Source organism: Sorex araneus, chromosome 8, assembly GCF_027595985.1.
Source record: "Sorex araneus isolate mSorAra2 chromosome 8, mSorAra2.pri, whole genome shotgun sequence".
NCBI lineage: Eukaryota > Metazoa > Chordata > Mammalia > Eulipotyphla > Soricidae > Sorex > Sorex araneus.
In genome coordinates, this window is record NC_073309.1 from 34,233,692 (window position 1) to 34,260,440 (window position 26,749).

Consider the following 26,749-nt stretch of genomic DNA (forward strand, 5'->3'; position numbering starts at 1 on the left):
GGTAGTTTGCAATTAAATTAGCACTGTAGCACTGTCATCCCATTGTTCTTCGATGCTCAAGAGGGCACCAGTAACGTCTCCATTGTAAGACTTGTACTATTTTTGGCATATCGAATACATCAGGCACTGCCATACGGGCGAGATACTCTCAGTAGCGAGATACTCTCCGAGAGGGACGGAAGAATCGAAACCAAGTCGGCCTTGTGCAAGGCAAATGCCGTACCTGCTGTGCTATCACTCCAGTCTACAATTAAATAATATACTTAAAATTAATCTTATTGGTAAAAAGAATAAGCTTAGCAATGTTATAGAGTATAAGTTCAAACTGTAGAAATCAGTTGTTTTTCAATATGTCAAGTACTGAAGTATTTATATAATTAATTTACTGTGGTGCCTGGCTTTCATACAGAAACATAGTCTTCCATTGAGCCACGGCCTTGCCTTCAGTAGATATATTTTTCAAGTCCTGGAATCTAGTTTTCAGGCCTATTGCTCCTGTCACTGACTGCATTCTCCAACTTAGCCTTTAGCAGTACTCCAGATGATAAATTTATTTTTACTTCTGTCCTTTGTTCTTGTTTTCTCATAAGTTGTCTATGGAAAAGAGCTGATTTATTGGACTTCCACAGATATCACAAGTAGCACATTACCTGTAATTCTGAACTGCTGTATGTTTAACTCAGAGTTAAACTACCTCTCAACCAAAAACAATAGATATTTTACTGAACACGTATACAGTAAAATGCAGTCTTGGTGTAAAATTATAAATCCATCTTTAGGGAATTTATGGCCTACTAAGTCACACATAGAGGAATCTAACTGCTAAAAATTAGATCATATCTTTTAGTTTAATTTTTGTGCATACAATTTAATTGTTTTAGTGTATGCATAAAGTTATATGTAACCATTCATCATTCTCATTCCAGAGCATTTTTATTTCCCTGAAAATAAAATCATATTCATTAACTGTTACTTCCATGTCTCTTCCTACTAGCCCTTAGCAACCACTAATCAATCATGCATCTTTCAAGTATGCCTTTTGAGGAACTACATAAAATTATGAACATCATAAGTGGTGTTTTGTGTGCGAACTATTTCATTTAATGCTTCGTTTTTAAAGTTAACTTACAGATATATCAGTATTCTGTTCCATTTTTTATGACCAGTATCAATTTTGATTAATACAATATCTGATTGTATTTGTAAATTTTGGTGTGAGGTCTCCCAGGTGATGGCCAGTATGTCTGGGGGCCCCATTGATGACTCTTGGCCAATTGGGCTGTGGATTCAGTGCAAAGACAGGAAAGCAAGATGCTGCATAAATTCTTCAGTGCCACTGGTAACTGGCCACTCTGATCATGCTCACACATCTTCAAGGCTGCCCCAACAAAGCTCAGGGGACCATGTAAAAGTGCCAGGAATCACACCTACATCCAGTGCTTGCTAGGAATCTGCCCTAACTGTTGGATTATCTCCTGATCCCCTAGGTAAATGTTTTTAATAATGAACTTTTAAAAGATATTTCAGATGCTGCTAATTTCTAGTTAAATTCCTTTATCCTTTAATAATATATTTTGTAAAAATCCTATTATTTTACACATACTAAATTTATTGTTTATGTCTGTCTTGGTGAATATCCCATATTGTAAATATAATACTGGTTGTAAAAATACCCAGGTAATTGTCAATTAGGTTGTTTGGGGTGGATATTGTGTTCTACATCTGACTGCTTTTCAGTGGATAAATTCCAGAGGAAGTAGTAATTTAAATTTTGGAATTACTATTCTTGTAGTAAGTTATTAGGTCCCCCCCATATGTTCTTTTTTTCTTTTTGGGTCACACCTGGCACTGCACAGGGGTTACTCCTGGCTCATGCACTCAGGAATTACTCCTGAAGGTGCTCGGGATGCTGGGGATTGAACCCGGGTCGGCTGCATGCAAGGCAAACTCCCTACCCGCTGTGCTATCACTGCAGCCCCATTCCCCCTATGTTTTAAAGTTTTAAATTATTCAACAATGCACACTTATCATTGCTACTCTTTTTGGAAGAGCTAACTCCTTTATTAGAACAATACTTTTGCTTTAAAGTCTCTATTTTTTATTTTAATATGGTCAAAATTGTGGCATTCTCCATTGTATCTATAACTCTAAACAAAGATTTCTTATTAATCATTTAACCTACATATTAACTTCCTTACTCATTCTCAGCAATGGAAAACAAATTACCAAATGCTTTCTTTTCAGCAGATCGACTTTAGGGGGGAGAAACTCCAAATCAATAATAGTGAAATTTTTTTATTGAAATATTGAATGTAATCAAAGTGAAGTGAGAGTAAAGTGAAATTTACCAGTTACACATGCGGGGTGGGGGGCTGGGGAGGTGGGGGGAAGGGGGGAGGTATATTATGATTCTTGGTGGTGGAATATGTGCACTGGTGAAGGGACGGGTGTTTGAGCATTGTATAACTGAGACTTAAACCTGAAAGCTTTGTAACTTTCCACATGGTGAACTAATAAAATTTTAAAAAAAAAAGAAAAAAACATTTTGTAAGAAGGCAAAATAATAAAAATTTCAATAGCTCTTGCCCAGAATACTTTTCTGCTTTTTAAAATTCAGTTGCTTGTGTTTCAGTCATACAATGCTCAAATACCCATCCTTCCACCAGTACCCATTCTACACCACTAATGATCCCAGTATCCCTCGCATCCCCCCATCCCATCCCTCCCACCCCAACCCCCCTCTGTGGCAGGGCATTTCCTTTTGTTTTCTCTCTCCTTTGGATGTTGTGTTTTGCAATAGAGGTATTGAGTGGCCATCTTCAAAGTGGGTCATTTGCTGGAAAACTTGTCTTTCTTTTACACTGATCCATTCGAACTCTTCCAGCAGTGATTCCTAGATTAGACAGCTTGCAGGTTGGGACTGTAGGCAAAGTTTTCTCTGAAGTTCTGATTAAGCACCACTGTTAGGTGGGTAGTTTGAGTCTGGTCATTGGGAATATGAAGTTCATAAGTTTCCCTGACTCGGGTGGCGAGAGGGACACTGGGAACATTGGTGGTGGAGAAAAGTGGTGGAGGGATGGGTACTCAAACATTGCTTGATTGAAGTGCAATCACGAAAATTTGTAAGTCTGTAACTGTATCTCATGGTGATTCACGAAAAATATTTTTAAAAGAAACACTTTTCCCTGACTTTGTCAACAATATTTCTAGGTTCAGGGTCTATCCCATAACTGACATAACTGACATAACTGACACCCATCATCAGGGGACAGTTGCAGAGAATGCAACACACACAGAAAGAAACAGACAAACACAAGGACTGTCCAATATTTAGGTAGCCTGGACAGCCATCATGGTATCACAGGCAGGCCACATTCCCTTAGGCTCCCAACAGTTACCCATTGTTTATAGAGACAATAAGGATAGTTAATAAACATATCAATGTTCAATAGGTACAGGAATAACAGAGGCTGTGGCATTTTATAGAGCTTATAAGGAGACATCCTTAAAGTCTCAACAGCTTTCTATTCTATTTTTTGTCCATGTAGTCCCTACATCTGCAGCAGAGCCTGGAAAGCTACCCGTGGTGTATTCTATATGCCAAAAACAGTAACAACAAGTCTCACAATGGAGATGTTACTGGTGCCCGCTTGAGCAAACCGATGAGCAATGGGATGACAGTGATACAGTGATCCAGTCCCTACATCTAAAGGACCCTAAACAGTCTTATTCTATACTTGTCTGGTGCACTTTTTGGCAGATTATCTGGCATATAATTGCTATCTAATCTATTCTTTGTGGCTATATTATTCTTTCCTAGGTGCATTTTTGCAAACCCTTTGCATTCAATGCTTAAACTATTTTACCTTGGGGCATATACCATCCTTGGGATTTTTTGTTAGGGGACTTCTGGGGAACAGTTTTCCTCAACGGTGCCTAGACATGTTGTACACCTGTCTGGGCAGATGTAGGACAAAGGATGATGGATGCATGGAGAACCCCCCCCCACCCAAGAACAGTTGATGTCTGTTCATTTTATTGCCAAATATGCACATTTTATTCACATAAAGTTTAGCATTATTGGATTGAAGTTGTTCCACCAATTTCAATGAGTATTCTACTCCCTCATTTTTTATTGATAGCTAATTATTTTTCTGATATAATAAAACATTAAGACTGTTAATCCATTTGGGACAACTTTATGTGGCATACTGTGTATAACTGGACTTCTACTTCACTCCAACATATTGACTGGTTATAAAGGAGTATGGTCATGACCATATACAGATGTATAAAAGTATGATCTCAAAGAAGTTTAAATTTACATATCAAAGCCTCTTTTTACAGACTTAGATATTGGGTCATGATTTGCTTATCAATGGAAGATTTTAGATAGTGTTCTGTAAATTCTGGATTACTAGATTAAACAAAGTGGTATTAATGAGATGCAGCCAGTAAGAATGACGTTCACTTACTGTCAGTAGGCTAGCTTAGCATTTAAAGCAAATATAGTATATATCATAATATTCCGCATTACATACTAGTTAAGTATAATAATATTATTATGCCAAGCAATAGGTGTTCTGAGATGTTAGGTGCTCCCTGATTTTTCAGCATCAATTCTGCTTGTTTTCCTGCTCTCGAGGCCTCCTGTGGTGATGTGAGATGCCGTATGTTCAGTTGCTTTCATGCCTCAATGAGGATGTGTTTTGTTTGTAGTTGATCCAATTCAGGGGGCTCTACTTCATTATGAGGCATCTCATAATCCAAAGGAAAGGAAGACTGGCTCTAATGTTGACTCATGGTAGGATTCACCTTTCTTGCTGGGAGCTATATGAGTTGTTTACTTGTTGAGATACAAGCATATGATTTCCCTTATACTAATAATTTCCCTGGTCCTTGCCAGATATATTCTAGCAAGGCTTTGAAAAAAACTTGAAATTTTGTGAATAGTCATTGACTGTGCATGTTTTGGTGCAGTCAAAAATTCTTAAGGTTCAAATTAAAAATATAAGAAAATACAGTATTCAAAGCATAATTATAGTTTGGAGATGGGGTTGGTTCATTCTAATTTCCCCCCTTTTAATTTTTATTTATTTTGGTGGGTTTTGGAGCAGGGTTATTCCTGCCCCCAAACCAAGAGTTTTTGTTCAGGGCTTACTCCTGGCTCTACACTCAGGAATTACTTTTAACAGTGCTTGGAGGACTACAGGGGATGCTGGGGACTGAATCCGGGTTTGATGCATGCAAGGCAAACACCCTCCACACTACACAATGCTCTGGCACCCCTTTTTACTTTTTAAAAAAGAGTAGTTTAACTAGATTGTCTCTTTCTACTATGGCTTGACCTTGTGGGGTTGTAGGGTATTCCCTGGAACAATTTAAACAATTTAATGCCCCAGCGAGGATAGACTTGTAAAAATCCTTTTAAGGATGCTGTCTCAAAGTTTCTGTTCCACCTGTCACCCTGTGTTGAGTCTTCTGGACCCACAAAGCAACCCTCCCACAACCCTCCCCTCATCCCCTTACCAAGGACCTAGGACCCAAAAAACTATAAAGGGCCTTTTTATGTCATTCAGGTGTGTCCAGAGCACCATCCCTCATGCTGTTTCGCTGTTTTTGCACTGTCTGCCTCCCCATGCTGAATCCCAAGAAGACCCTGTCAGAGACCTAAGCCAGAGGACTCTGGTTAGCGTCCATGCAACAATAGCACCTCCTTATCTCCCCAACTTCAGGGGTTCTTAGGTTTTATATATTTCCTCAAACATGTCTATTTTAACACTTCTATACAATCTGATATATATTAGAGACTAAACTGCATGACCAGAGAAGCAACATCCTAAGTGCACATATATTGTCAGACTGATAAATTATAAAGGATTATAAAGAGTTCCTGTTTGCTGAAAAATAACAAATTAGGCGAGATCTCAAGTATCTAGCATCCTAAACTCAAATTTTAGCATCCACAAATCGTTAGGAGCAAGGGTGAAACAAAGGATTTAACGTGCTGTCAGACAGGGACCTAAGGCCTGGCAAAACACAGAGTTCAAATAAATCTTCAAACCTCATTGAAGAGAAATTCAAATCAATGTTCTATACAATGGCCATTGAACTAGAGCAATCACTGGAAGAAAAACTTAATCAGCTTAAAGAGGAATTGATCCAGGGTATCAAAGATTATATACAAATAAAATTGAAGGAGTTAAAAAATACAATTGCAAGTCACAAAATTAAAGAGAAAATATTAGTCATTATTAATAACTAAGTGAAAAAAGAAACATAAACTAATGAAAGACAATGTAAGATTCTTAATAAATAATAATGAGAGAAATTATTTTAGAATCATAGGAATACCAGAAGGATAGGATAAAGGGTAAAAGCTGGTCAAAGAAATAATATCTAAGAACTTTTCTGCTATCTTGACTTTTGCACAGATTCGAGAGGTCAAAAGCATTCCAAACAAATTATTCTCAAATAAAAGAACCCCAAAACACTTAGTAATCAAAATATTGTAAAATCAAAGACAAAGACAGACTACTTAGAGCAGCAAGAGAGAAGAAAATCCTAAATATAAGGGAAATAACATAGTAATTACAACAGACCCTCCATTTGACATCTTCAAACCAGGAAAGTATGGAATGATATATTCAAAGTATTGGCTTAGAAAACTTCCAGCCTAGAGTCCACTAGTCTGTAAAGCTATCATTTAGCTATCATTAAGACCTTTTAGACAAACAAGAGTTGGCAGAATTTGCAACAATTAAACCAATTCTGCAAGAATTACTGTGGTAATTTTATATTACCACTTATTAAAAAAATAACTCTCAAAAATATCTGGTACACACCACACACACACACACACACACACACACACACAGAGTGACACATCCTTTTATGTCAACCATCTTTCTGAATGTCAATGGGATAAACTCCCCTGTACAAAGGCATAGAGTAGCTGGATTGATCAGAAAAGAAAATTTATCCACAGCTGCCTATAGGAAACTTGTGCTCTCAGATAGAGTGAAATGATAAAAATAAAAATTGTACAATCTGTCGAAGACAAATAAAAAGCTAGGACAGCTATACTCATATTTGAACAAATTTCATTCAATAGAAAGTAATTAGAGACAATTATGGACATTACCTATTGCATAAGGGAACACTAGATCAAGAAATACTATTATCAACATCTATGCACCAAGTAAAGGCTCAGCCAAGTTCATAAAGCTTCTGCTCACAAACCTAAAGAAGCACAGTAAAGAAACACAATAGTGGAGCTGGAGCTATAGCACAGCAGGTAGGGAAGTGTGCCTTGCATGCGGCTGACCTGGGTTCAATTCCCAACAACCCATATGGTTCCTCAAGCACTGCCAGGAGTAATTCCTGAGCCAAACTGTGCAATGCAGGATGTGACCAAAAAAAGCAAAAACAGAAAAAAAAAAACAAAGAAACACGATAGTAGTAAAGGACTTCATAACATCACTTTCCTCACTAGACAGATAGATTAGACAGAACATCAGTAAGAAAACAAGAGCCCTAAATGAGGAGTTGAAAGAACTGGATTGTTGTACGTACACAGGGCTTTACATGCCCCCCCAAACAAGAATGCACATTTTTCTCTAATGCACATGGAACATTCTCCAGGATAGATCACACATTAAGACACAATTCAAACATACATAAATTCTACAAACATAGAAATTGTACAAATTACTTCCACAATGCCATGTAAGTAGAAATGAATTTCAGAAAAATGGGAAAACTTCTAACACCTAACAACCGCAAGTTGAACAAAACAATGCTAAACAATATTGGATCAAAGAAGAAATCAAGGACGAATTAAAGAGCTTCCTTGAAACTAATAAGAATGCAGACAAAAGCTACCAGTAGCTATGGAATATGCAAAAATTGTACTAAGGAAGAAATTCATAGCAGTGCAGACCTACATTAAGAAATAGAAAAAGCCCAAATAAAAAACCCAAATACATACCTCAAAAATGGAGGAGGAACAACAAACAGATCAAAAATAACAGAAGGATGGAACTAATAAAAACTAGAGGAGAAATTAACAATATAGGAATCAATAAAGCAATTCAAAGAATCAATGAAACCAGAGATAGTTCTTCGAAAAATAAAACGAGATAGTCTAACTTTTAGCTAGACTCACAAGATAAAAAAGAGAAAATGTTCAAAATAATTAGATCAGAGATAAAATGGGAGAAATAACAACAGATCCTTCAGAAATTCAAACTTTAATGAGAGGTTACTATGAGCAACTTTAAGGTCTGAGCTTAGAAAACCTAGAATAGACAGATTCTTAAAGTCATGTAATCTCCCAAAGCTGAACAAGGAGGAAGTAGAAAGTCTAAACAGGCTGGTCACAGGTAAGAAAATTGAAATAGTAATTATGAATCTATCCAAAAACAAAAGCCCCAGTCCAGATGGATTCATTGGTAAATTCTATCAATTTTCAAAGACGATTTAGTGCCTTTACTCCTTAAGTTCTTCCAAAATATGAAAGATTTGTGTTGGTGGTATAGTGGTAAGCATAGCTGCCTTCCAAAATATGAAAGATTCAGGAACTCATTGTAATGTCTTCTGTAAACTTACCATTATGATAATACCAAAATCAGACAGAGACATTTGCAGAAAAGAAAATTTCAGACCAATCTCCCTGATGAATATCAATGAAAAAATCATTGATCAAATCATCAATGAAAAAATCATAACAAAATTTTAGCTAACCCAACCCAACAACATATTTAAAAAGTCATACACTCTGATCAAGTGGGATTAATCCCAAGGATGCAAGGATGGTTAAACATGTGCAAATCCATTAACATAATATATTACATTGTCTAAAGGAAAGATAAAATCATATGATCATATCAATTGATGCAGAAAAAGGCCTTTGACAAGACTCAATATTCATTCATTATACAATAAAAAGAACTCTCAACAAAATAGGGATGGAGAGAACCTTTCTAAAGATAATAATGGCCATCTATTAACAAGCCGACAGCCGGTATCATACTTAATGGTGAAAGTCTGAAGGAAAAGAAGTCAAACTATCACTATTTGCAGATGACATTATAATATACTTAGAAAACCCCAATGGGTCCACAAAATAAAGCTCCTACGAACAATAATCCAATGCAGTGAAGTGGCAGGGTATAAAGTCAATACAGAAAAATCAGTCACAAAGAATGAAGCAGAGGAGAAAGAAATCAAAGAGTCTATGCCATTTAAAGTAGCATCCAAAGACATCAAATATCTAGGAGTCAACTTAATAAAAGATGTGGGCGAGCTATACCTCACTAACTTCAAATCACTTAAGAAACAGAGGAAGATCTTAGGAAGTGGAAAACATATCCCATGCTCATCAATTGGAAAAATTAATATTATTAAAATTAGTATCCTACTTAAGCTATTATACAGATTCAATGTAATCCCTATCCAAATCCAGATAAGTTTCTTCCAGGATTTAGAAAAATCTATAATAAATTTGTATAGAATCATAAAAGACTTCAAATGGTCAGAGCTATATTGAAAAAATATGAAATTGGGAGGTATTTCATTGCCTCATTTGCAGCTGTATTATAAAGCTATAGTGATCAAAACTATATGTTACTGGAATAATGATAGACCCTCCATTCGATGGGTCAGATCAAATACCCTATGACAAACCCCATATATACGAGAAGTTAATTTTGATATTGGATTAAGAATACAAAATGAAGTAAAAAATCCTCTTCAACAAATGATGTGGGGAAAACCTGGGTAACTACATATAAGAAACTAAAGCTGGATCCATAAATTACATCTCACACAAAAGTCATTTCAAAGTGAAACAAAGACCTTGAGATCTGACAAGAAACAATAAAGTTCAAGGGGTAAATATACGCAGAACACTTCAAGATGCCTTTAATGATATGATACTTCTGCCAAAGGCAACAAAATAAAAAAAATCAATAAATTGGACTATATAAAGTTAAAGAGCTTCTGCATAGCAAAAACAAACAAGCAAACAAAAAAACAACCCATGAGTTAAAATGAAAAGACAGATAGCAGAATGGAAAAAAATATTTGCATTCAACACATGAAATAAAGGTTTGATATCCAGGATATACAAAATACTCACAAAGATCCACAAAAAGAAATTTAAAAACCTATCAACAAATGGGGAGAAGTGAATAGACACTTCTCAGAGGAAGACAGGTGAATGGCTAGTAGACACATGAAAAAATGTTCAGCAGCTTCCTCAGAGAATTCCAAATAAAAGGGGCTGGAGCAATAGCACAGTGGATAGTGCGTTTGCCTTGCACTCGGCCGACCCGGGTTCAATTCCTCTGCCCCTCTCAGAGAGCCCAGCAAGCTACCAAGAGTAACTCACCTGCATGGCAGAGCCTGGCAAGCTACCATGGCATATTCGATATGCCAAAAACAGTAACAACAAATCACACAATGGAGATGTTATTGGTGCCCGCTAAAGCAAATCAATGAACAATGGGATGACAGTGATAAAGTGACATCTGTAGATACATGAATATATTGATATGGGTGGAACTCTATATAATGAGTCATATCCATTTGCTATAATGGGTATATTCTATAATAAGATTTAGTGTCAGAGCCCTAGGGTTAGTTCCCTGATTGTATAAAATAGAGAATTAATTTGGCATTCTGAACCAGCCCTGACAATTTATTTTTGCATCTGACTGAGTAATATTAGATGTTTATAAAAAGCATTCCAAATTCAATGTCACAGGTTGTTGAGACTGAAATGGGGGATAATGGGCTTAATCTGCTCTAGCAGTGCCCTTGGTTATCTTTCTGGGCAATTTAGAATGTCACTTAATGAGTACTATCAAGGAACTACTTTGAAACCTGCAAGGTACACTGTAGAGACATTAACACAATAACAAATTTTGGGTTGCTATTGGGATATGTATCACTTTTCCAGGAAATTGGATTAGTGATTTTTCTTATTTAAGATTTTGAACACAATATGAAGTTATAAATTTAACAGGAATCATAAATTTTTGTCCTTAGTTTTATGTCAAGTCTGGAGCATCTGTCTAAGGCTTCTTTTCCCCAGACTTTCCCACGCCCCCCCCCCCCCCGACTACTTAGTTGTCTTATTACAAAAATAGTAGAGCAACTTTTCAGAGACATTTTTTAAAATATTGAGAAATAACTAAAAAAAATAAGATTGTGTTTGAGATTTCCAATCAATATTACTGTTGCTGGTGAGGAGTCCCCAGGTAACTTATGTTCAATGGGGAGATGAAGCAGCCTCAAGAAAGAAATCTACTACGTTCTATCCACCTTTGCCACCCCGGGGAATACCTGGGAGATCTTGGGAATGGAGTAAGACTGCAATGAGCTTCTGCATGGTACTGATCCCCATGAGGCAGTTGTCAAGCTACACCTGAAGTCTACCTATGAGTAATGTAGGAATTGATTCCTGCTACCGGATTTCTCAGAGTCATGGACTCAGGCAGGAACTAGGAGTTTTTTCCACAGGAAAGGAAAAGTCAGTCCTAAACCTTACTCAGGCCTCTGGGTATGTTGCTTTTACCTCACAGAAAAATAATTTCAGGAGGAGATGAGCAGTGAAATAAAAACAGGTTTTGTTTTGATGTTCTGAAGAAGGGGAGGAAGAGAGTGAAAGAGAGAGTCACATACTCAAGAGGAAATACAGGCTTCTTCAAAGGCAGAGAGAGTCCGAAGTAAACATCTTTGTGCTTTGAGGAGAGATGCAGGCAGCATGTACCTGAGAAACACATGTGTTCAGCAGCAATATCTGAGTGTGCTCCCTTTGTTCAAGTTGATTTACAAAGGTATTTTCCCACGCTGCCCCTTCCTGGGGCTTTCCACCTAGGTAAGAGTAGAAAGACTGTTGCTAGGGTGGTTGCCAAGAAGGAAAGTTGGGAAAAGTTGATATTCTTTGACATTCATTTCCTGGGTGAAGTTCGAGGCACATCAGCTCATAGAAATTATCTCAAGGTGAGGAAGCAGAACTGCACTGCCAGGATCTGTAGCCATGAGAAATAAGAATGAAATAAAAGGCTAGATTAGGAGATACATAAAGAAAGGAATGGGGGTAGGGTGAGGAACTGTTATTGGCAGGGGATTCTTCTCAACTCCGGAGGTGACTCCTGTCTGCTCAAAAAGGTTATCCAAGAAAATGAGCAAAGATCAAAACAAGTGACTTTCTTAAATAAACAAAAGGCACTGAGGAAGGGTAAAGATAACTGGGTGATGTAAGTAAAGGGGATGGGTGAAGTCAGATCTCTATTCTCCCTGTGGAATTTAAAAGGAACCACTCTTTTGAGTTCACCTGTGTTCAATAAATTTTACCAGTATTCATTAGGTCTCTTACATACACATCTCTCTGGTAGGATCACCATATACTTACTTCTCCTTACTTGTGTCCTTTTCGGGTCCTTTCAGTGGTTCTTGCAGACAAAATTTTCTCACACTCGAGCTTCTGGAAGAGCCAGCTAATTGTCATCAAGTTCTTTCCAGACAATCTGATTGGAAATAGTGGTAGCCATAATTCCCTTCATGCTGGCTTTATATCCCACATTGTGCCGTACAATGTGCCAAGGTACAAGTGAATTGAGACTCACCATATGCACAGGATTGCTACTCAAAGATGATATCTCCATCTCTTTTAGAATGTCTGTTCAGTTCTGACTCCAGTCACTGTAGGATTTCCCAGGAACATGGTGGTAGTCATGTGACAAAGCGTTATCTCCCAGGAGAACTTTTATTTCACCTTCAAGTCGCCACTATTACCTCTATATATTTTCCAACCCTGAAATTCTTCAAAATATATTTAGAGTAATTGTCTGAATACTTCCTTGTGTAAAATTACAAATCATGAATTCAATATCTAGTCCCTCTCCCTTTCCTCAGAAGCATGGCTTTGTTTTTCTGGTGAACAATTCCTATCCTGAACTCACATGGTGAATTCACCAACAGTCATTTAATTATTTTTTTTAAACAGACATTTTTGTGGGGGTGGGGTAAAGCAGATGGGGCACAAGGCACATCAAAGCTCTGGTTTTGTGTTTCTGGTAGTGCCAGGGATTGAATCCGGATTAACTACAAGCAAGCACCTGATCTGCTTTACTATTTCTCCATCTCTTGTTGCCCAGGAAATTTCAAGGGATTTAGGAGTCTATCAGACACAAGGGCCAGAGACCAAATATCAGATCAAATGCTACTTCTAGTGTTCTTATCATTTAGGAAAATAATATAACACCGTAGCACTGTCGTCCCATTGTTCATCGATTTGCTTGAGCGGGCACCTGTAACATCTCCATTGTGAGAATTGTTGTTACTGTTTTTGGTATATTGAATATGCCACGGGTAGCTTTCCAGGCTCTGCCGTGCAGACGGGATACTCTCGGTAGCTTGCCAGGTTCTCCAAGATGGACGGAGGAATTGAACCCAGGTCGGCCACGTGCAATGCAAACACCCTACCTGCTGTACTATAGCTCTAGTCCAGGAAAATAATATAAATTTTAGAATTCTCTTTTAAAAATTGATGACCCAGAAATATATATACATATCATGATCACAAAATCTCGTTAATCATCGATTTCTCGAGTGGGCTTAGTAACCTCTCCATTCATCCTTTCCCTGAGATCTTAGAAGTCTCTCTAGACTCGGCCCTCCCAATGATGTCTCACTGGAGACTCTTTCAGGGTCAGGGGAATGGGATGCAGCTTGTTACTGGATTTAGCATATGAAAACACCATGGGAAGCTTGCAAGGTTGTCCCATGTGGGCAAAAAACTCTCAGAAGCTTGCCAGTTTCTCCCAGAGGGAGAAGTAGGCTATAAGATATCGCACAGCCATGAAGCAGCCACGCACTTCTGGGAGCTCACTTTTAAGTCTCTGGATGTTGGCCGTTGATGGGATTACACACACCTGGGTTCCTCTGCCCGTACCTTCATGTGTAAGGCCCGTCCGAACGTGTGGAGAGGGGCCTCAAGCAGGGCTGTAGCTAGGTTCCAGTGGTCTTTGGCCACCAGGAGCTCTGCTCGGGGTGGGGAGAGAAGCTGGATCCCATCCCCTCCGAGGGGCCCCGGGGAAGACAGCCAGGCATGTGGGCAAGAGGGTATGTCTGATGATATTGACTGGTTACATAGCTGCAGGGAAGTGGCTCTACAGGGTAGAGCCACTCTACGGTGGATGGTAGATCTCTACAGTCCAACTGGACAGCAAGATCAGGAGCGTAGGTAGATCTCTACAGTACAACTGGACAACAAGATCAGGAGCGTAAAGTGATATGCTTTGTTGATGTGTCCACACTGAATGTGGAAGATAAAGATTCCAAGACTGAAAGATCTGTGTGCCTTTTCAAACAAGCTCCCTCTGATCCAATAAGTGTCCTCAACTGGCTTCTCAATGATCTCCAGAAGTATGCACTGGGTTTCCAACATGCATTGAGCCCCTCATTCTCTAGCTGTAAACATAGAGTAGGATAGATGGAACAAAAACGTCAAAACTACCCCTCTGACAACTGCTACAGTGTCCGACTGCACAGACTATAAAACCAAAGGATCTCACAGCTTACGACTTATGTAAACAACAGCATCCAAAAACACCAACAATAACCAGAGTCCTTCCTCTTCTCCTGATAAATATAAAATCTCCTAATAATATAAAATACAAATCTCCTAATAATCAGAAAGCAGTTACCTCACCTGATGGAGAATGTTCTATGGATGACCTTTCTTACTATGTCAACCGGCTATCTTCTCTGGTAATCCAGATGGCCCGTAAGGTAATCAAAGAAAAGTTGGAAGGAGGAGGCAAATGTCATCATCATTCAATCTTTCCACAGTCTGGAAAAAAAGGGGAAAACCAGCCCCCGTAGTGTTTTGAGCAAGATTGCCTCAGAAATGGCCCACGCTGCTGTGGAAGTCACCTCTGCAGAAATACGAGGCAACGGTGAAGAGTGCAAAGAAAGTGGCTGGAAAAGTTTTCTATATAGTGAATTAGCCAATAAGAACAAAGGTGGAGACAAACAAATGTGCCAGAGAGATAGCAAGGAATTTGCAGATTCTATCAGTAAAGGGCTCATGGTTTATGCCAATCAGGTTGCATCTGACATGATGGTTTCTGTTAATGAAAACTTTGAAAGTACAGAGCTCTGGAAAGCCAATTCCAGCCTGTGTGGTCCTAAAGAAAGTGCTGCTAAAACATACCCCAAGGATGTTGTGTCTGATTTAATCAATTCCTGCATGAAGAACTTGCATAATATCCCTGGTGTTCTGATGACAGACTCAGACTTTGTCTCAACTGTTAAGAGAAATCTATTCAATCACGGAAAACAAAATGCTGCTGATATTATGGAGGCCATGTTGAAGCATTTGTTCAGTGCTCTTCTTGATGAAAAAAGAGAAACTAAATCACAGTGTCTGTCATATGTATCCTTGAAAGCTGGCTCTCAAGACCCCAAATGCAAGAACCAAAGCCTGGAGTTCTGAGCTATGAAGGCTGAGATGAAGGGAAAGGATAAAGCAAAATGAAATCAGATACATGCAAGTCACTGACCAGTGCTGAGAAAGTCGGTGAGCACATCCTAAAGGAAAGTTTGACCATGTAGAATCAAAAACAAGGAAACCCAAGCAAGATGCCTCCAAAATGCCTTCAAGTAAAGATGATAAAAGAGAAAAGATTAGCCCTTCCACTGATTCACTGGCAAAGGATTTGATTGTCTCAGCCATTACGCTTATCAGTATTACCTTTCTCAGCAAGCCAAAGGCAAAGATGCATCAGATATATACACATATATTTTATTATTTCACATCTGCCATATATTTTAATAAAGTTGCCCATACCCATAACCACCAACTAAATATCCTATACTAACCAACTATTTATTTCAACACCTTTCTCTCAGTTAATAAACCTACAGACAGCACTATTCTGACTTCAATCAGTATCATGCCTATTCCTGAATTTCATGTAAATAAAATGTACATTATTAAACTACAAGTTATAGTTTATTTTACACAACACTATGTATTTAATGTTCATCCACATTTTGTGTCTTGACAAATTATTCTTCCTAACTCTATGAACATAGCTGCATTAAAGCGTTATAAATTACTTACTGTGGAAATATGGAAATTAATTTAGACTATTCTAAGCAAAACTATTGTTCCCTTGAAAATTTAAGTATGGAAAAAGAAAGATGAAAGATTAAAAACCAAAAATACATATTGGATAAGTTAATGTCTAGAGACATGGCCGGATACATTTCAGCAAGCAATGCTCCATCTCTAAAACACAACCAAAAATCAACTATAAATTCCAAGCAAACATCATCATCCGATAGTCTTTTTATACATGTGCATCAGATAACAAGAAACAAACCTGACTCTGCCAGAAAACAGAGAAAGAATAGACTCTGAACATTATACACTCTACTGTCAATGAATTTACTTTTGCAAGTAAATGATTTTGCTTCTGGGAAAATCTGAGTCCTGGGAACAAAAACTAAGTTCTGGTAATTTAGGCTAGAAGTAGCAAGACAATTTGAGTCTCTTCTTCTAATTCAGAGAATAGGTTAGAGGTCAATCTACAATCCAGTATTGAAGAACAATAATATAGACAGTTTGCATATATAGGGGCAAGGTGTGATTAAGGAGGCATAGGGACAGCACAGAACTCTGTCTCTGAATTGTTCCACTTCCACCATTCTTACTACAAACACTGTGATGGATCACAGTTTTAGTCTCCTTCTAAAATTCTCTCCCCACCATGCCCATATTAAACAAAAAAATAAGTTTCACTAAGGTCACAGAGCTACCTGTAGGAAAACAAAAGAAGCTAATAAATGCATAATCAAATATAAAATCAAACAACCTTTGTGAAAGTCAGGTGGAATTACTTAAAAATGAATAAAAAATCTCCAAAGAGAAAATACAAACACATAGGATGGATACTAAAACAGGAATGAATGTTAGAAGGATATAATTATGAAGCTAACATTTAAAGAATCTCAATTAAAAATTGAAAGGCAGGTACAAGATATAGTCAAAGATGTACAAAAGCATAAATGTTTCTTTTTTTTTTAAATTTTTTATTGAGTCACCATGTGGAAAGTTACAAAGTTTTCAGGTTTAAATCTCAGTTATACAATGCTCGAATACCCATCCCTTCACCAGTGCTCATATTCCACCACCAAGAATCCCAGTATAGCTCCACCCCGCCCCCTCACACCCCTAACCCCCCCACGCCCCTAGCCCCCCCACCCTTAGCCCCCCCGCCTGTGTAACTAATAAATTTCACTTTACTTTCACTTTGATTGCATACAATATTTCAACAAAACTCACTATTATTGTTTGGAGAGTCTCTTCCCTAAAGTCAGACCTGCTGAAAAGGAAGCATTAGATAATTTGTTTTCCATTGCTGAGGATGAAGAGGTATGAGGTCGAGTGACCACACTTAGCGGCCTCTCAGTTTTGGGTTTCTGTAATTTAGTATTTTAGTAACTAAGTCCAGAGAGATATCTGCCAGAAGTTGCATCGTTGCCAACTTGTACTTCTCAGTTACATTATATTCCACATATGAGTGCAATCTTTACCAAAGAAACTAAAGATATTCCGCCCGCTCCGCAGCAGGGTCCAAAGGGAAGCACACGTGGGGGAGGTGGGTTTAAGTATCTATCTGCGGTGGGCGGGGGTCACTGCCCCCGTCCCCTGGGGTCTCCCGCAAGCGCGCACGCGTCCTGTATCAGCTGGCTTGGCGTCTCCATTTTGCGCTCAGAAAACCGCGGACCCTGCGCTGTGCTCGGGAGGAAGGAGTTGAGAGAGTAATTCCAAACAGAAATGTGTGATATGAGAGCATATTGAATGAAATGCTGGTATCAGCTAACAAACACACTGAATATTATAGATGAAATAGATATCAAATAGTGAACATGAATTAACCATACTAATAAAAATGGAAAAAAAAGAATACATATGATTTAGAACATTTTTTAAAATCTATGTTAAATTGCATCCGATGTATATATAAAAAGAAGGGGGAATTTCAGGTCCTAGCAACAGGCACAGTTCCCCATCTCTTAAACCTCTGCTCTCTTCCCCATCACTGCATGTGAGATTAATATCCTGGCTGTTATCTCTGAGACTTTTTTGGAATTGGAAGTGGATTCTTCTCCCTTCCTACTAGGTCCCATAACCTTGGTGCCAGACCTTTACCATATCACAAGCCCAGCTCCACATCTCCTGAAACAGCTGTGCATTGGCTTTACTCATCAAATATCTCATTGTTCACAATTATACTCATTGTCACTGAGTGAAGAATAACTGGGAAAGATATGAGTAACTCCCAGCATAATTCCTCAGAGACTTCCAAAGGTGCTAAGTACACCGATTTATAGTCAGCTCACCAACGCACAGCAAATATAGAAACCCACCAAGCTAAATGAGAAAAACAACAACATAGAAGCAATAACCAGTTTTGTAAATTCCCAAAGAATGACTTTAGTGACACCACGCTTAGGATGTTTAATGAAATCAAAGGAATCAATGGCATAGTTAGTCAGCAATGCAAGGAAAAGTCTTAGGGCAGAGATGAGAAAACTATCATTAGAAATGACAAAAGTAAAGAGTATATTAAGAATGTTTATATATATTTATTTTTAAAACTCCATATAGAGCAGCAGAATTACAGTATCTGAGGAAAAGATCAAGGAGTTCCATGATGATGAGATGGAGGAAACTTCTTTTTTTTTTCCTTAAAAAACTTCTAAAACAACAGAAGATACTTAAGAAAAAAGTCTGAAAGGAAATGTACAGCATTTACATGTGGGATGACTTCAAGATGAATAATTAAATAATCAGAGACCCTGGAGAACAGGAAGATAAATTTGGTGAAGAACCAATAGTCAAAGAAAATATAGATAAATATTTTCCTCAGTTTTCCAGAACTGAGGAATATATAGACCCAGGGTCAAGAGGCCATCAGTACCAAGAGAAAAACTCCAAAGACATATAATATTTATATAAACTTATATACAAAGGAAAACACATAAAATTCTCAGCAGATCTACCAAGTTATTGCTAGTGGCAGACTTGACTTGACCAGTGGGAGAGCAGGATTCCTGTGTGGCTTATGTAAAGTGGGGAGGATAGGTTACATATGTATATGCTCAGACATATACATATATAACATCTAATACATATGTGTATATATTATGCATATGTATAATGTGTGAATATGCATACAGGCTTATGCATATATACAGAAAATTTTCACAAATAACCAAATACATACTATTCTCAATTCACATGACACATTATCAAGGACAGATCATAAGTTAGGACACAAAAAAAGTTGTTATAAGTCTGTGAAGATTGCAATTATGTGAAGCATCTATTCTGATCACCAAGGTATAAGCACAGAGATTAACAACAAAAACAAAATTAAACTACACTAAAACATGTGAAGACTACACAACAAGACTAAGTTAAATTTTGAATACTGCTTGGGTCAATAAATGTGAGATATTAAAATTACCTAGACAACATTGAAAAATAGAAAAATTATCTATATTGTGTTAAGAACATGTTCTTTCCTAGATAGGCCTGCAACAATAAATAAGAAAAATGTCACATGGTGAATATAACCTTATACCTGAAGAAACTAATAAGAGAGAAATAAACAATTTTAAAAGTCACCATAGGAAGAAAATAATAAAACTTGGAGTTTTCTTCAATGTATTTATGGATTCTGGTCTAATCTTGAAATATTTAATCTTCTTTGTATTTAATTTTGTGAAGGGTGTGAGGTACAATGCTAATTTCATTTTTCTTTTTTATATGTGGCTATCCCATTTTCCCAACACCATTTTTTTAAGAGCTTTTCTTCACTCCATTTCATATATTTAGCTCCTTTGTCATTGATTAGCTGGACATAGTTTGGGGTTAACTCCGGACTCCTTTTTTTTTCTTAATATTTTCTTTTATTGATTCGCCAGTAAGATACACAGTTAGAAAGTTTCTCATGATTGTGTTTTAGTCATACAACATTTCAACATCCATCCCTTTACACAGTACACATTTCCCAACACCAATGTCCCTAGTTTTCCTCCAGCCACCCATGCCCCCACCAGCCTGCATCTAGGGAAGACACCTTTTTTCTTTCTTTCTCTCACACCATGTTTCTATCTCATTTTGGGAATTATTGTTTGAAATATAGATACTGAAAGGTTATCATGTTTGTTCCTTTACCTACTTTCAGCACTTAGTTCTTGTCTAGAGTGATCATTTCCAACTATCATTGTCATAGTGGTCCCTTCTCTATCCTACCTGCCTTTACACCACTTGTGACAAGCTTCCAATGGTAAAACACTTTTTCTGTCCCCAAAAACACGTTCTTGGTCTTAGTGTGATACTATAGGTATTAGTATCGTACTATATACTTCTTATATCCCACTAAATAATTCAGTCATTCTACATTTGCCCCTCTCATCCCTCTTCATCTGTATCATTTCGCTCAGCATGATGTGGAATGTCTGTGTCTCTCCATGTCCATTCATTTATAACAAAATTTCATGCCTTCATTTTTCTTGGTGGCTGTGTAGTAGTGTACCATAGATTTTTTTTAATCTAGTTATCTATTTTCGGGCACTCAGGCTGTTTCCAGATTCTGGCTATTGTAAATAGTGCTGAAATGAACGTAGAATGAATTCATTCTACGTTCATTGAATTTATATGAATATAGAATTCACAGCATTCCACTGTGTACCATAGCTTCTTTATCCAATTATCTATATCCAAATATACATACCAGAACAGGTTGAATTATAATAAGATTATAGAATAAATAAAATTCATTCTATGTTCATTAAATTCACATGAACATATGAATGTGAACATAGAATTCATAGTATTCCATTGTGTACCTTAGTTTCTTTATCCAGTCAACTGTTCTCAGGTGCTCAGGTTATTTCCAAATTCTGGCTATTGTGGATAGTGATGTAATGAACATAGAAGTGCAGATGGCATTTCTGCTGTCTGTTTTTAGGCTCCGGGATATATTCCTAGAAGTGGTATGGTTGGATCATAAGAAAGCTCAGCTTCTAGTTTTTTTGAGGAATTGCCATATTGTTTTCCAAAAAAGGCTGGATAAATGAGTGTTCCTTTCTCCCCACATTCATGCCAGCACTGGTTGTTCTTAGTCTTTTTGAAGAGTTCCAATCTCTGTGGTGTGAGATGATATATCATTGTTTTGATTGTGTCTCTCTGATGACTAGTGATGTGAAGCATTTTTTCATGTGCCTCTTGGCCATATATATTTCTTCTTTGTGGAAGTTTCTGATTATTTCTTCTCCCCACATTATTTTATTTTTTTTATTGAATCACCATGTAGAAAGTTACAAAGCTTTCAGGCTTCAGTCTCAGTTACACAATGCTCGAACACCCATCTTGTCACCAGTGCACATATTCCACCACCAAGAACCACAGTAAACCTTCCCCCCACTTCCCCACCCCTTCAGCCCTCCACTCCACCTGTGTAGCTGATAAATTTCACTTTACTTTCTCTTTACTTTGATTACATTCAAAGAAAAAACTCACTATTATTGTTTGGAGTTTCCTCCCCCAAGAGTCGGACCTGATGGAAAGGAAGCATTTGATAATTTATTTGCCATTGCTGAGAATGGAGAGATATGAGGTTGTGTGGCCACAATAGCGGCCGCAAAGTTTTGGATTTCTGTTTTTTCATATTTTAGTAACTAAGTTACTAAATTTTTGTATTTTAATAACTAAGTCCAGAGAAATATACCCCGGAGAAGCAAAAAGGTATAGTAGAAATGATATTTGCATGTCTATGTTCATTGCAGCACTGTTTACAATAGCCACAATCTGGGAAAAAAACAGAGTGCCCAAAAACAGATGATTGGTTAAAGAAAATTTGGTACATCTACGCAATGGAATACTATGCAGCTGTTAGAAAAGATGAAGTCATAAAATTCGCATATAAGCGGATCAACATGGAAAGTATCATGTTGAGTGAAATGAGTCAGAAAGAAAGAGACAGACATAGAAAGATTGCACTCATATGTGGAATATAAAGTAGCAGAGAGGTACGAGCTAGCAATGATGCAACTTCTGGCAGAAATTTCTCCCCATCTTTTTATGGGATCACATCTCAGGTGTGTGCTCTGTGGCTGAACCAGCACTCTTTCCAGTTTAAAGCCCACACACTTACACAAAGGAAAGCCCTGAGACCAGATACTGCAGAATTTTGCCATCACCAGATTCAGTTACCACTGCCAGATACTGTCCCTTAAGTCATGTCCTTCTAACATCTAACTCCTGCTGTAGCTTCCTAAACACACAACAACATAAAATAAACAACTTCAAACTGCAAAGGTAACCATGCTTATTGAGTGAAGACACTAGCCATACGGTCCAACAAATAATGATGAGCTACATAAGCTTTCTGATAAGGAACTTAGAATGGGACTGTTAAGGATGCATAAGGAGATCAAAGAAACAATGGGATGCACAGCCAATAACATACAAGAGGATACGAGAGCAGAAATGAGGAAAATACAAATGGAAATACAAGGAGAAATGACAGCTCTGAAAACCTGGTAGGTTAAAAGGAAAACTCAATGGAAAGCCTCACAGCAGAGTAACAGCTGCTGAGGACAGAATCTATAAGTTCCAAGAGGAGGGACAGAAAATCTCCAGAGAGTAGCAGAAGATGGAAAGGGGCCTCAAAATAAACAGAGATGACAAAAGAACCTTGTAATTAATACAAGAGGAAAAACATAACAATAATTAGGGTCCTAGAGGGCAGGAAAAACCTCCTAATGAAGTGACTGTCAAAGTCATCACTGCTTAGAAGTTCCCAGAAGAGGGCATGCACCCAGATTCAGGAGTCCCAAAAGCTATCAGCTAAAAGGAATCCTAATAAAAATATTCCACAACAAATCCGATCAAAGAAAGAAATTACATACAAAGTGCATCCTTAATATTTACAGCAGGCTAAACTGAAGAAAGCTTCCAGGTATGAAGACAATGGTGGGACATAATGAAAGAACTCAATGAAATGAATGCCTCACCAAGAATACTTTATCCAGCCAGATTCTCATCCAGATTTTAAGGAACAATAAACAGCTTCACAGATTAAAAAAAAAAAAAACAACTCAGGGGACTGGAGCGATAGTACAGCAGGTAGGGCATTTGCCTTGCATGTGGCTGACCTGGGTTTTATTCCCAGCATCCCATATGTTCCCCTGAGCACTGCCAGGAGTAACCCCTGTGCATCACCGGGTATGACTCAAAGAGGAAGAAAAAACACCAGGAACTTTAGAGACTAGAAAACCTTTGCTACAATAAGAACTGAACTATCTACTTTAAGACAAGCCCCCCGCCCTTCCCCCTGCCCCAAAAACACCAAACTCCCGCAGAAACATGGATCTCTTCGTGTAAATGCAGTAAATGCACCAAGTAAGAGAAACAGAATGGCAGGATGGATTAGAAAATAGAATCCAACACTCTTCCACCAGCAAGAAACCAACTTGAACAGTCAGAGTCAATACAGATTCAAAGTCAAAGACTGGAAAATAACTTTGCAAATAAAAATTAAAATTTTAAAAAAAAAAAATCTCAAAAAAAGCCTGGGTGGCCATACTAGCATCAGATGACATAGATTTCAGGCGAAAGGTGATTATAAGGGAAAGCAAAGGTCATTTCTTAATAATCAAGGCATATAAGTATCAGGTAGAATTCACACTCCTAAATGCATGTGCATCTAATGAGGGACCAGCAAATTACTTAAAGCAACCGCTAATAGACCTGATAGCAACACAATAATAGTTTGAAATTTTCACATTGCTTTGTCACCCTTGATAGATCAACTAGACTAAAGCTCAGCAAGGAAACACTTTATTTGAAGGAAGAAATGGAAGAGAGGGGGTTAGTAGATATATATAGTGATTTTCATCCCCGGAAAGCCAAATACACATTCTTCTCCAGTGCACATGGGACATTCTCCAAGATAGACCACATGCTGGATCACAAAAAAATACCTTCATAAAATTAAGAGGCTAGAAATTGCATCAACTATCTTTTCAAGACCATGATGAACTGAAAATAGAAGTTAATTAGACACAGAAACAGAGATTCTAATCAAACACCTAGAAATTTAACAGCTCACTATTGAACAACCAGCGGCTGAAAGAGGAAATCGAAGAGAAAATTAAGATTCCCGGAAACAAATGAGAATGAAGACATGAGCCACCAGAACTTATGGGGCAAAAGCAGTGTTAAGAGGAACATTTATAACTCTGCAGGCATTCATCAGGAACAAAGAAAGAGCCCACATAAATCATAAATAACTTGACTTTATGGCCTACATCTTGTAAAATGACCAACAAAATGAAGCCAAACCAGGCAGGAGGAACAAAATGATAAAACTTAGAGCATTTTACCAGCATTCACCCTCACTTTGCAGTGCTTGCATCCCATCCTGATTAGTGACTGACTGGTAAGGTGGCATCTCATAGCACAGAGGTTTCTTGGAAGTTGACACAAGTCTGAGTAGCAGTGGAGTCCCTGTCCTGTACTTCTCTCTTCCCCTGCCAACAGGTGTTCACCTGGGAGTTGTTTAAGAAGTAACAAGAGTAACAAGCCGCTGTCTTGTCAGAACCAAATCAATTAGTATCCTCAAATTTAGCCTCAGACTGCCTGTTTTTACAGCTTTTTAAAAGATTACAATGGGGGCTGGAGCGATAGCAGAGTGGGTAGGGCGTTTGCCTTGCACGCGGCTGACCTGAGTTTGATCCCCAGCATCCCATATGGTCCCCTGAGCACTGCCAGGAGTAATTCCTAAGTGCAGAGCCAGGAGTAACCCCTGTGCATGGCCAGGTGTGACCCAAAAAGCAAAAAAAAATTAATTAATTAAAAAAAATTAAAGATTACAATGGTCCAGCACAAAGCCAATCTGTGAGCATCTCCCAGAAAAAAATGGCAGGTCTCTTGTCCAACTGCAGAGCCAGAAGGTGTTGTCAATCTTTCTAGAATAAACTCCAGTGGAGAAGAGTTTGATTCACATCATGGTAGTGGTGGTAGGAGCAGCAGGGAAGGGTTTTCTTCCACACGGACTTTTCCTAGAGCTAGTGTGGCGTCTAAACTATTTTGAAGTTTCCCCTAAATTCATTAAATGAAACCATGGGGGCAATGCTGATTATTTCATAATTTTAACTTTGAAGTTTTGCTGAATAAAAATTGGAAGTCATATTACTTGAGAAATGGGGCTTGGTAGGCCGGAGCATTTTAAGATTTTTTAATTATTTATCTATATAATTATTGTGGGTCCACTCTTGGTGGTTCTTTGGGTCCAACAGATTCACTCTGGGCAGTGCTCAGAGGCCATGCATTGGCCTAGCACATTCAAAGAAAGAAGTCATGTGCTCTACAATTCAAGTGACAACCGCAGCCCTAGAAAAGATTTAAAACAGTATGTCTGATAGACTTGGGGGGGGGGAGTCACAACAGAATCCACGTGGTGAGAAAATAATCCTTTGCTTGTAAGTTTTGAAATGTTTGACTAGTATTCAAAGGCCCTCAGCCACACTAGCCTTATCAAATGGAAACCAGAATTGTAGCAGGTGCCAGCAGCTATTGACTAATAATGAAAGAAAAATGTTGAGACATTTTTAACAAGCCTGTGTCTGGATTGTCATGAATTGGGCCCTTCATTACCCCTTACATCTGCTTCCTCACCACTGAGTGTCCCTAAATCCTGGCCAGGCACTTCATTTTTAGGGCAGCTCTCTATTTCCTAACCTTGATGTCTTCTCTCATACATTTCTACTTACCGTAGCCAAATCAATTTTATTTTTTAAAATTTTTGTAGCAATGATTTGTTTGCATTTTATTATTTCACCAAGAGAAGAAATAGAATTTGTCTGGCTTTCTTCACCAACCAATTAATAATCCCATTTTTTAAGGTTTGAGATGTCTTCCATAATGATCTGAATTAAAAATCCATTTGAAAAATATATATTTATATATAAAACATCCAGGCTGTTTGCATATAAAGCAATTGATGAGTATTGTCTTTGATTTCACGTTGCTGGAAAAATTTTGTCCAAGCTTGTGTGCAAATTTTTCCTTAGTGGCAAGTATTACAGGCAATTTCATACTGTTGAATTTTGATTGTGTTAAAGAAGGGTTACACTTTGCCCTTCTTTAACACAATCAAAATTCAACAGCAATTCAGAAGCAGCGTTCCATCTTTAACAGTGTAATTTTTGAGCCATCAACATGAAAATCCTTGATAAGGTTGAGATGATATCACTAGGAATCAATTAACTGATGTGCCTAAGAGTTCTGCAATACTACTTTGCTTAACTTTTTTTTTTTTTGCACCATTGATTGATTTGTTTTTAAATCCACGTTTATTTTTTCTCTACAGTGTTCTATGTAATGAGTCGACTTTTCTAGAGACTGTCATTTTAAGTCCTCTTGTTTCACTGGGCAAGATGTTCACACATCTCCTTATCTCTTTTGCCTTAAATTCATTAAAAAGCACTCAGCAATCATTTCAGGTATCTCTGAGGACAATATGAAATATTAGTGATTGAATCCTGGAAGACTGCATGCAAGGAATATGCGCTACCCACTATACTATTACCCTGACCCCTGTTTGAATTCTTTCAAATATGTTCTCTACTTAAAATGGATTCATTTTATTTT

At 37.8% G+C, this 26,749-nt stretch overlaps 1 pseudogene; it reads left to right on the forward strand.

Moving 5' to 3' along the window:
• LOC101549148 (A-kinase anchor protein 4-like) overlaps positions 1-26,321 on the forward strand; it is a 174,693-nt pseudogene extending 148,372 nt beyond the window's left edge.
• The last annotated feature ends 428 nt before the right edge of the window (positions 26,322-26,749 follow it).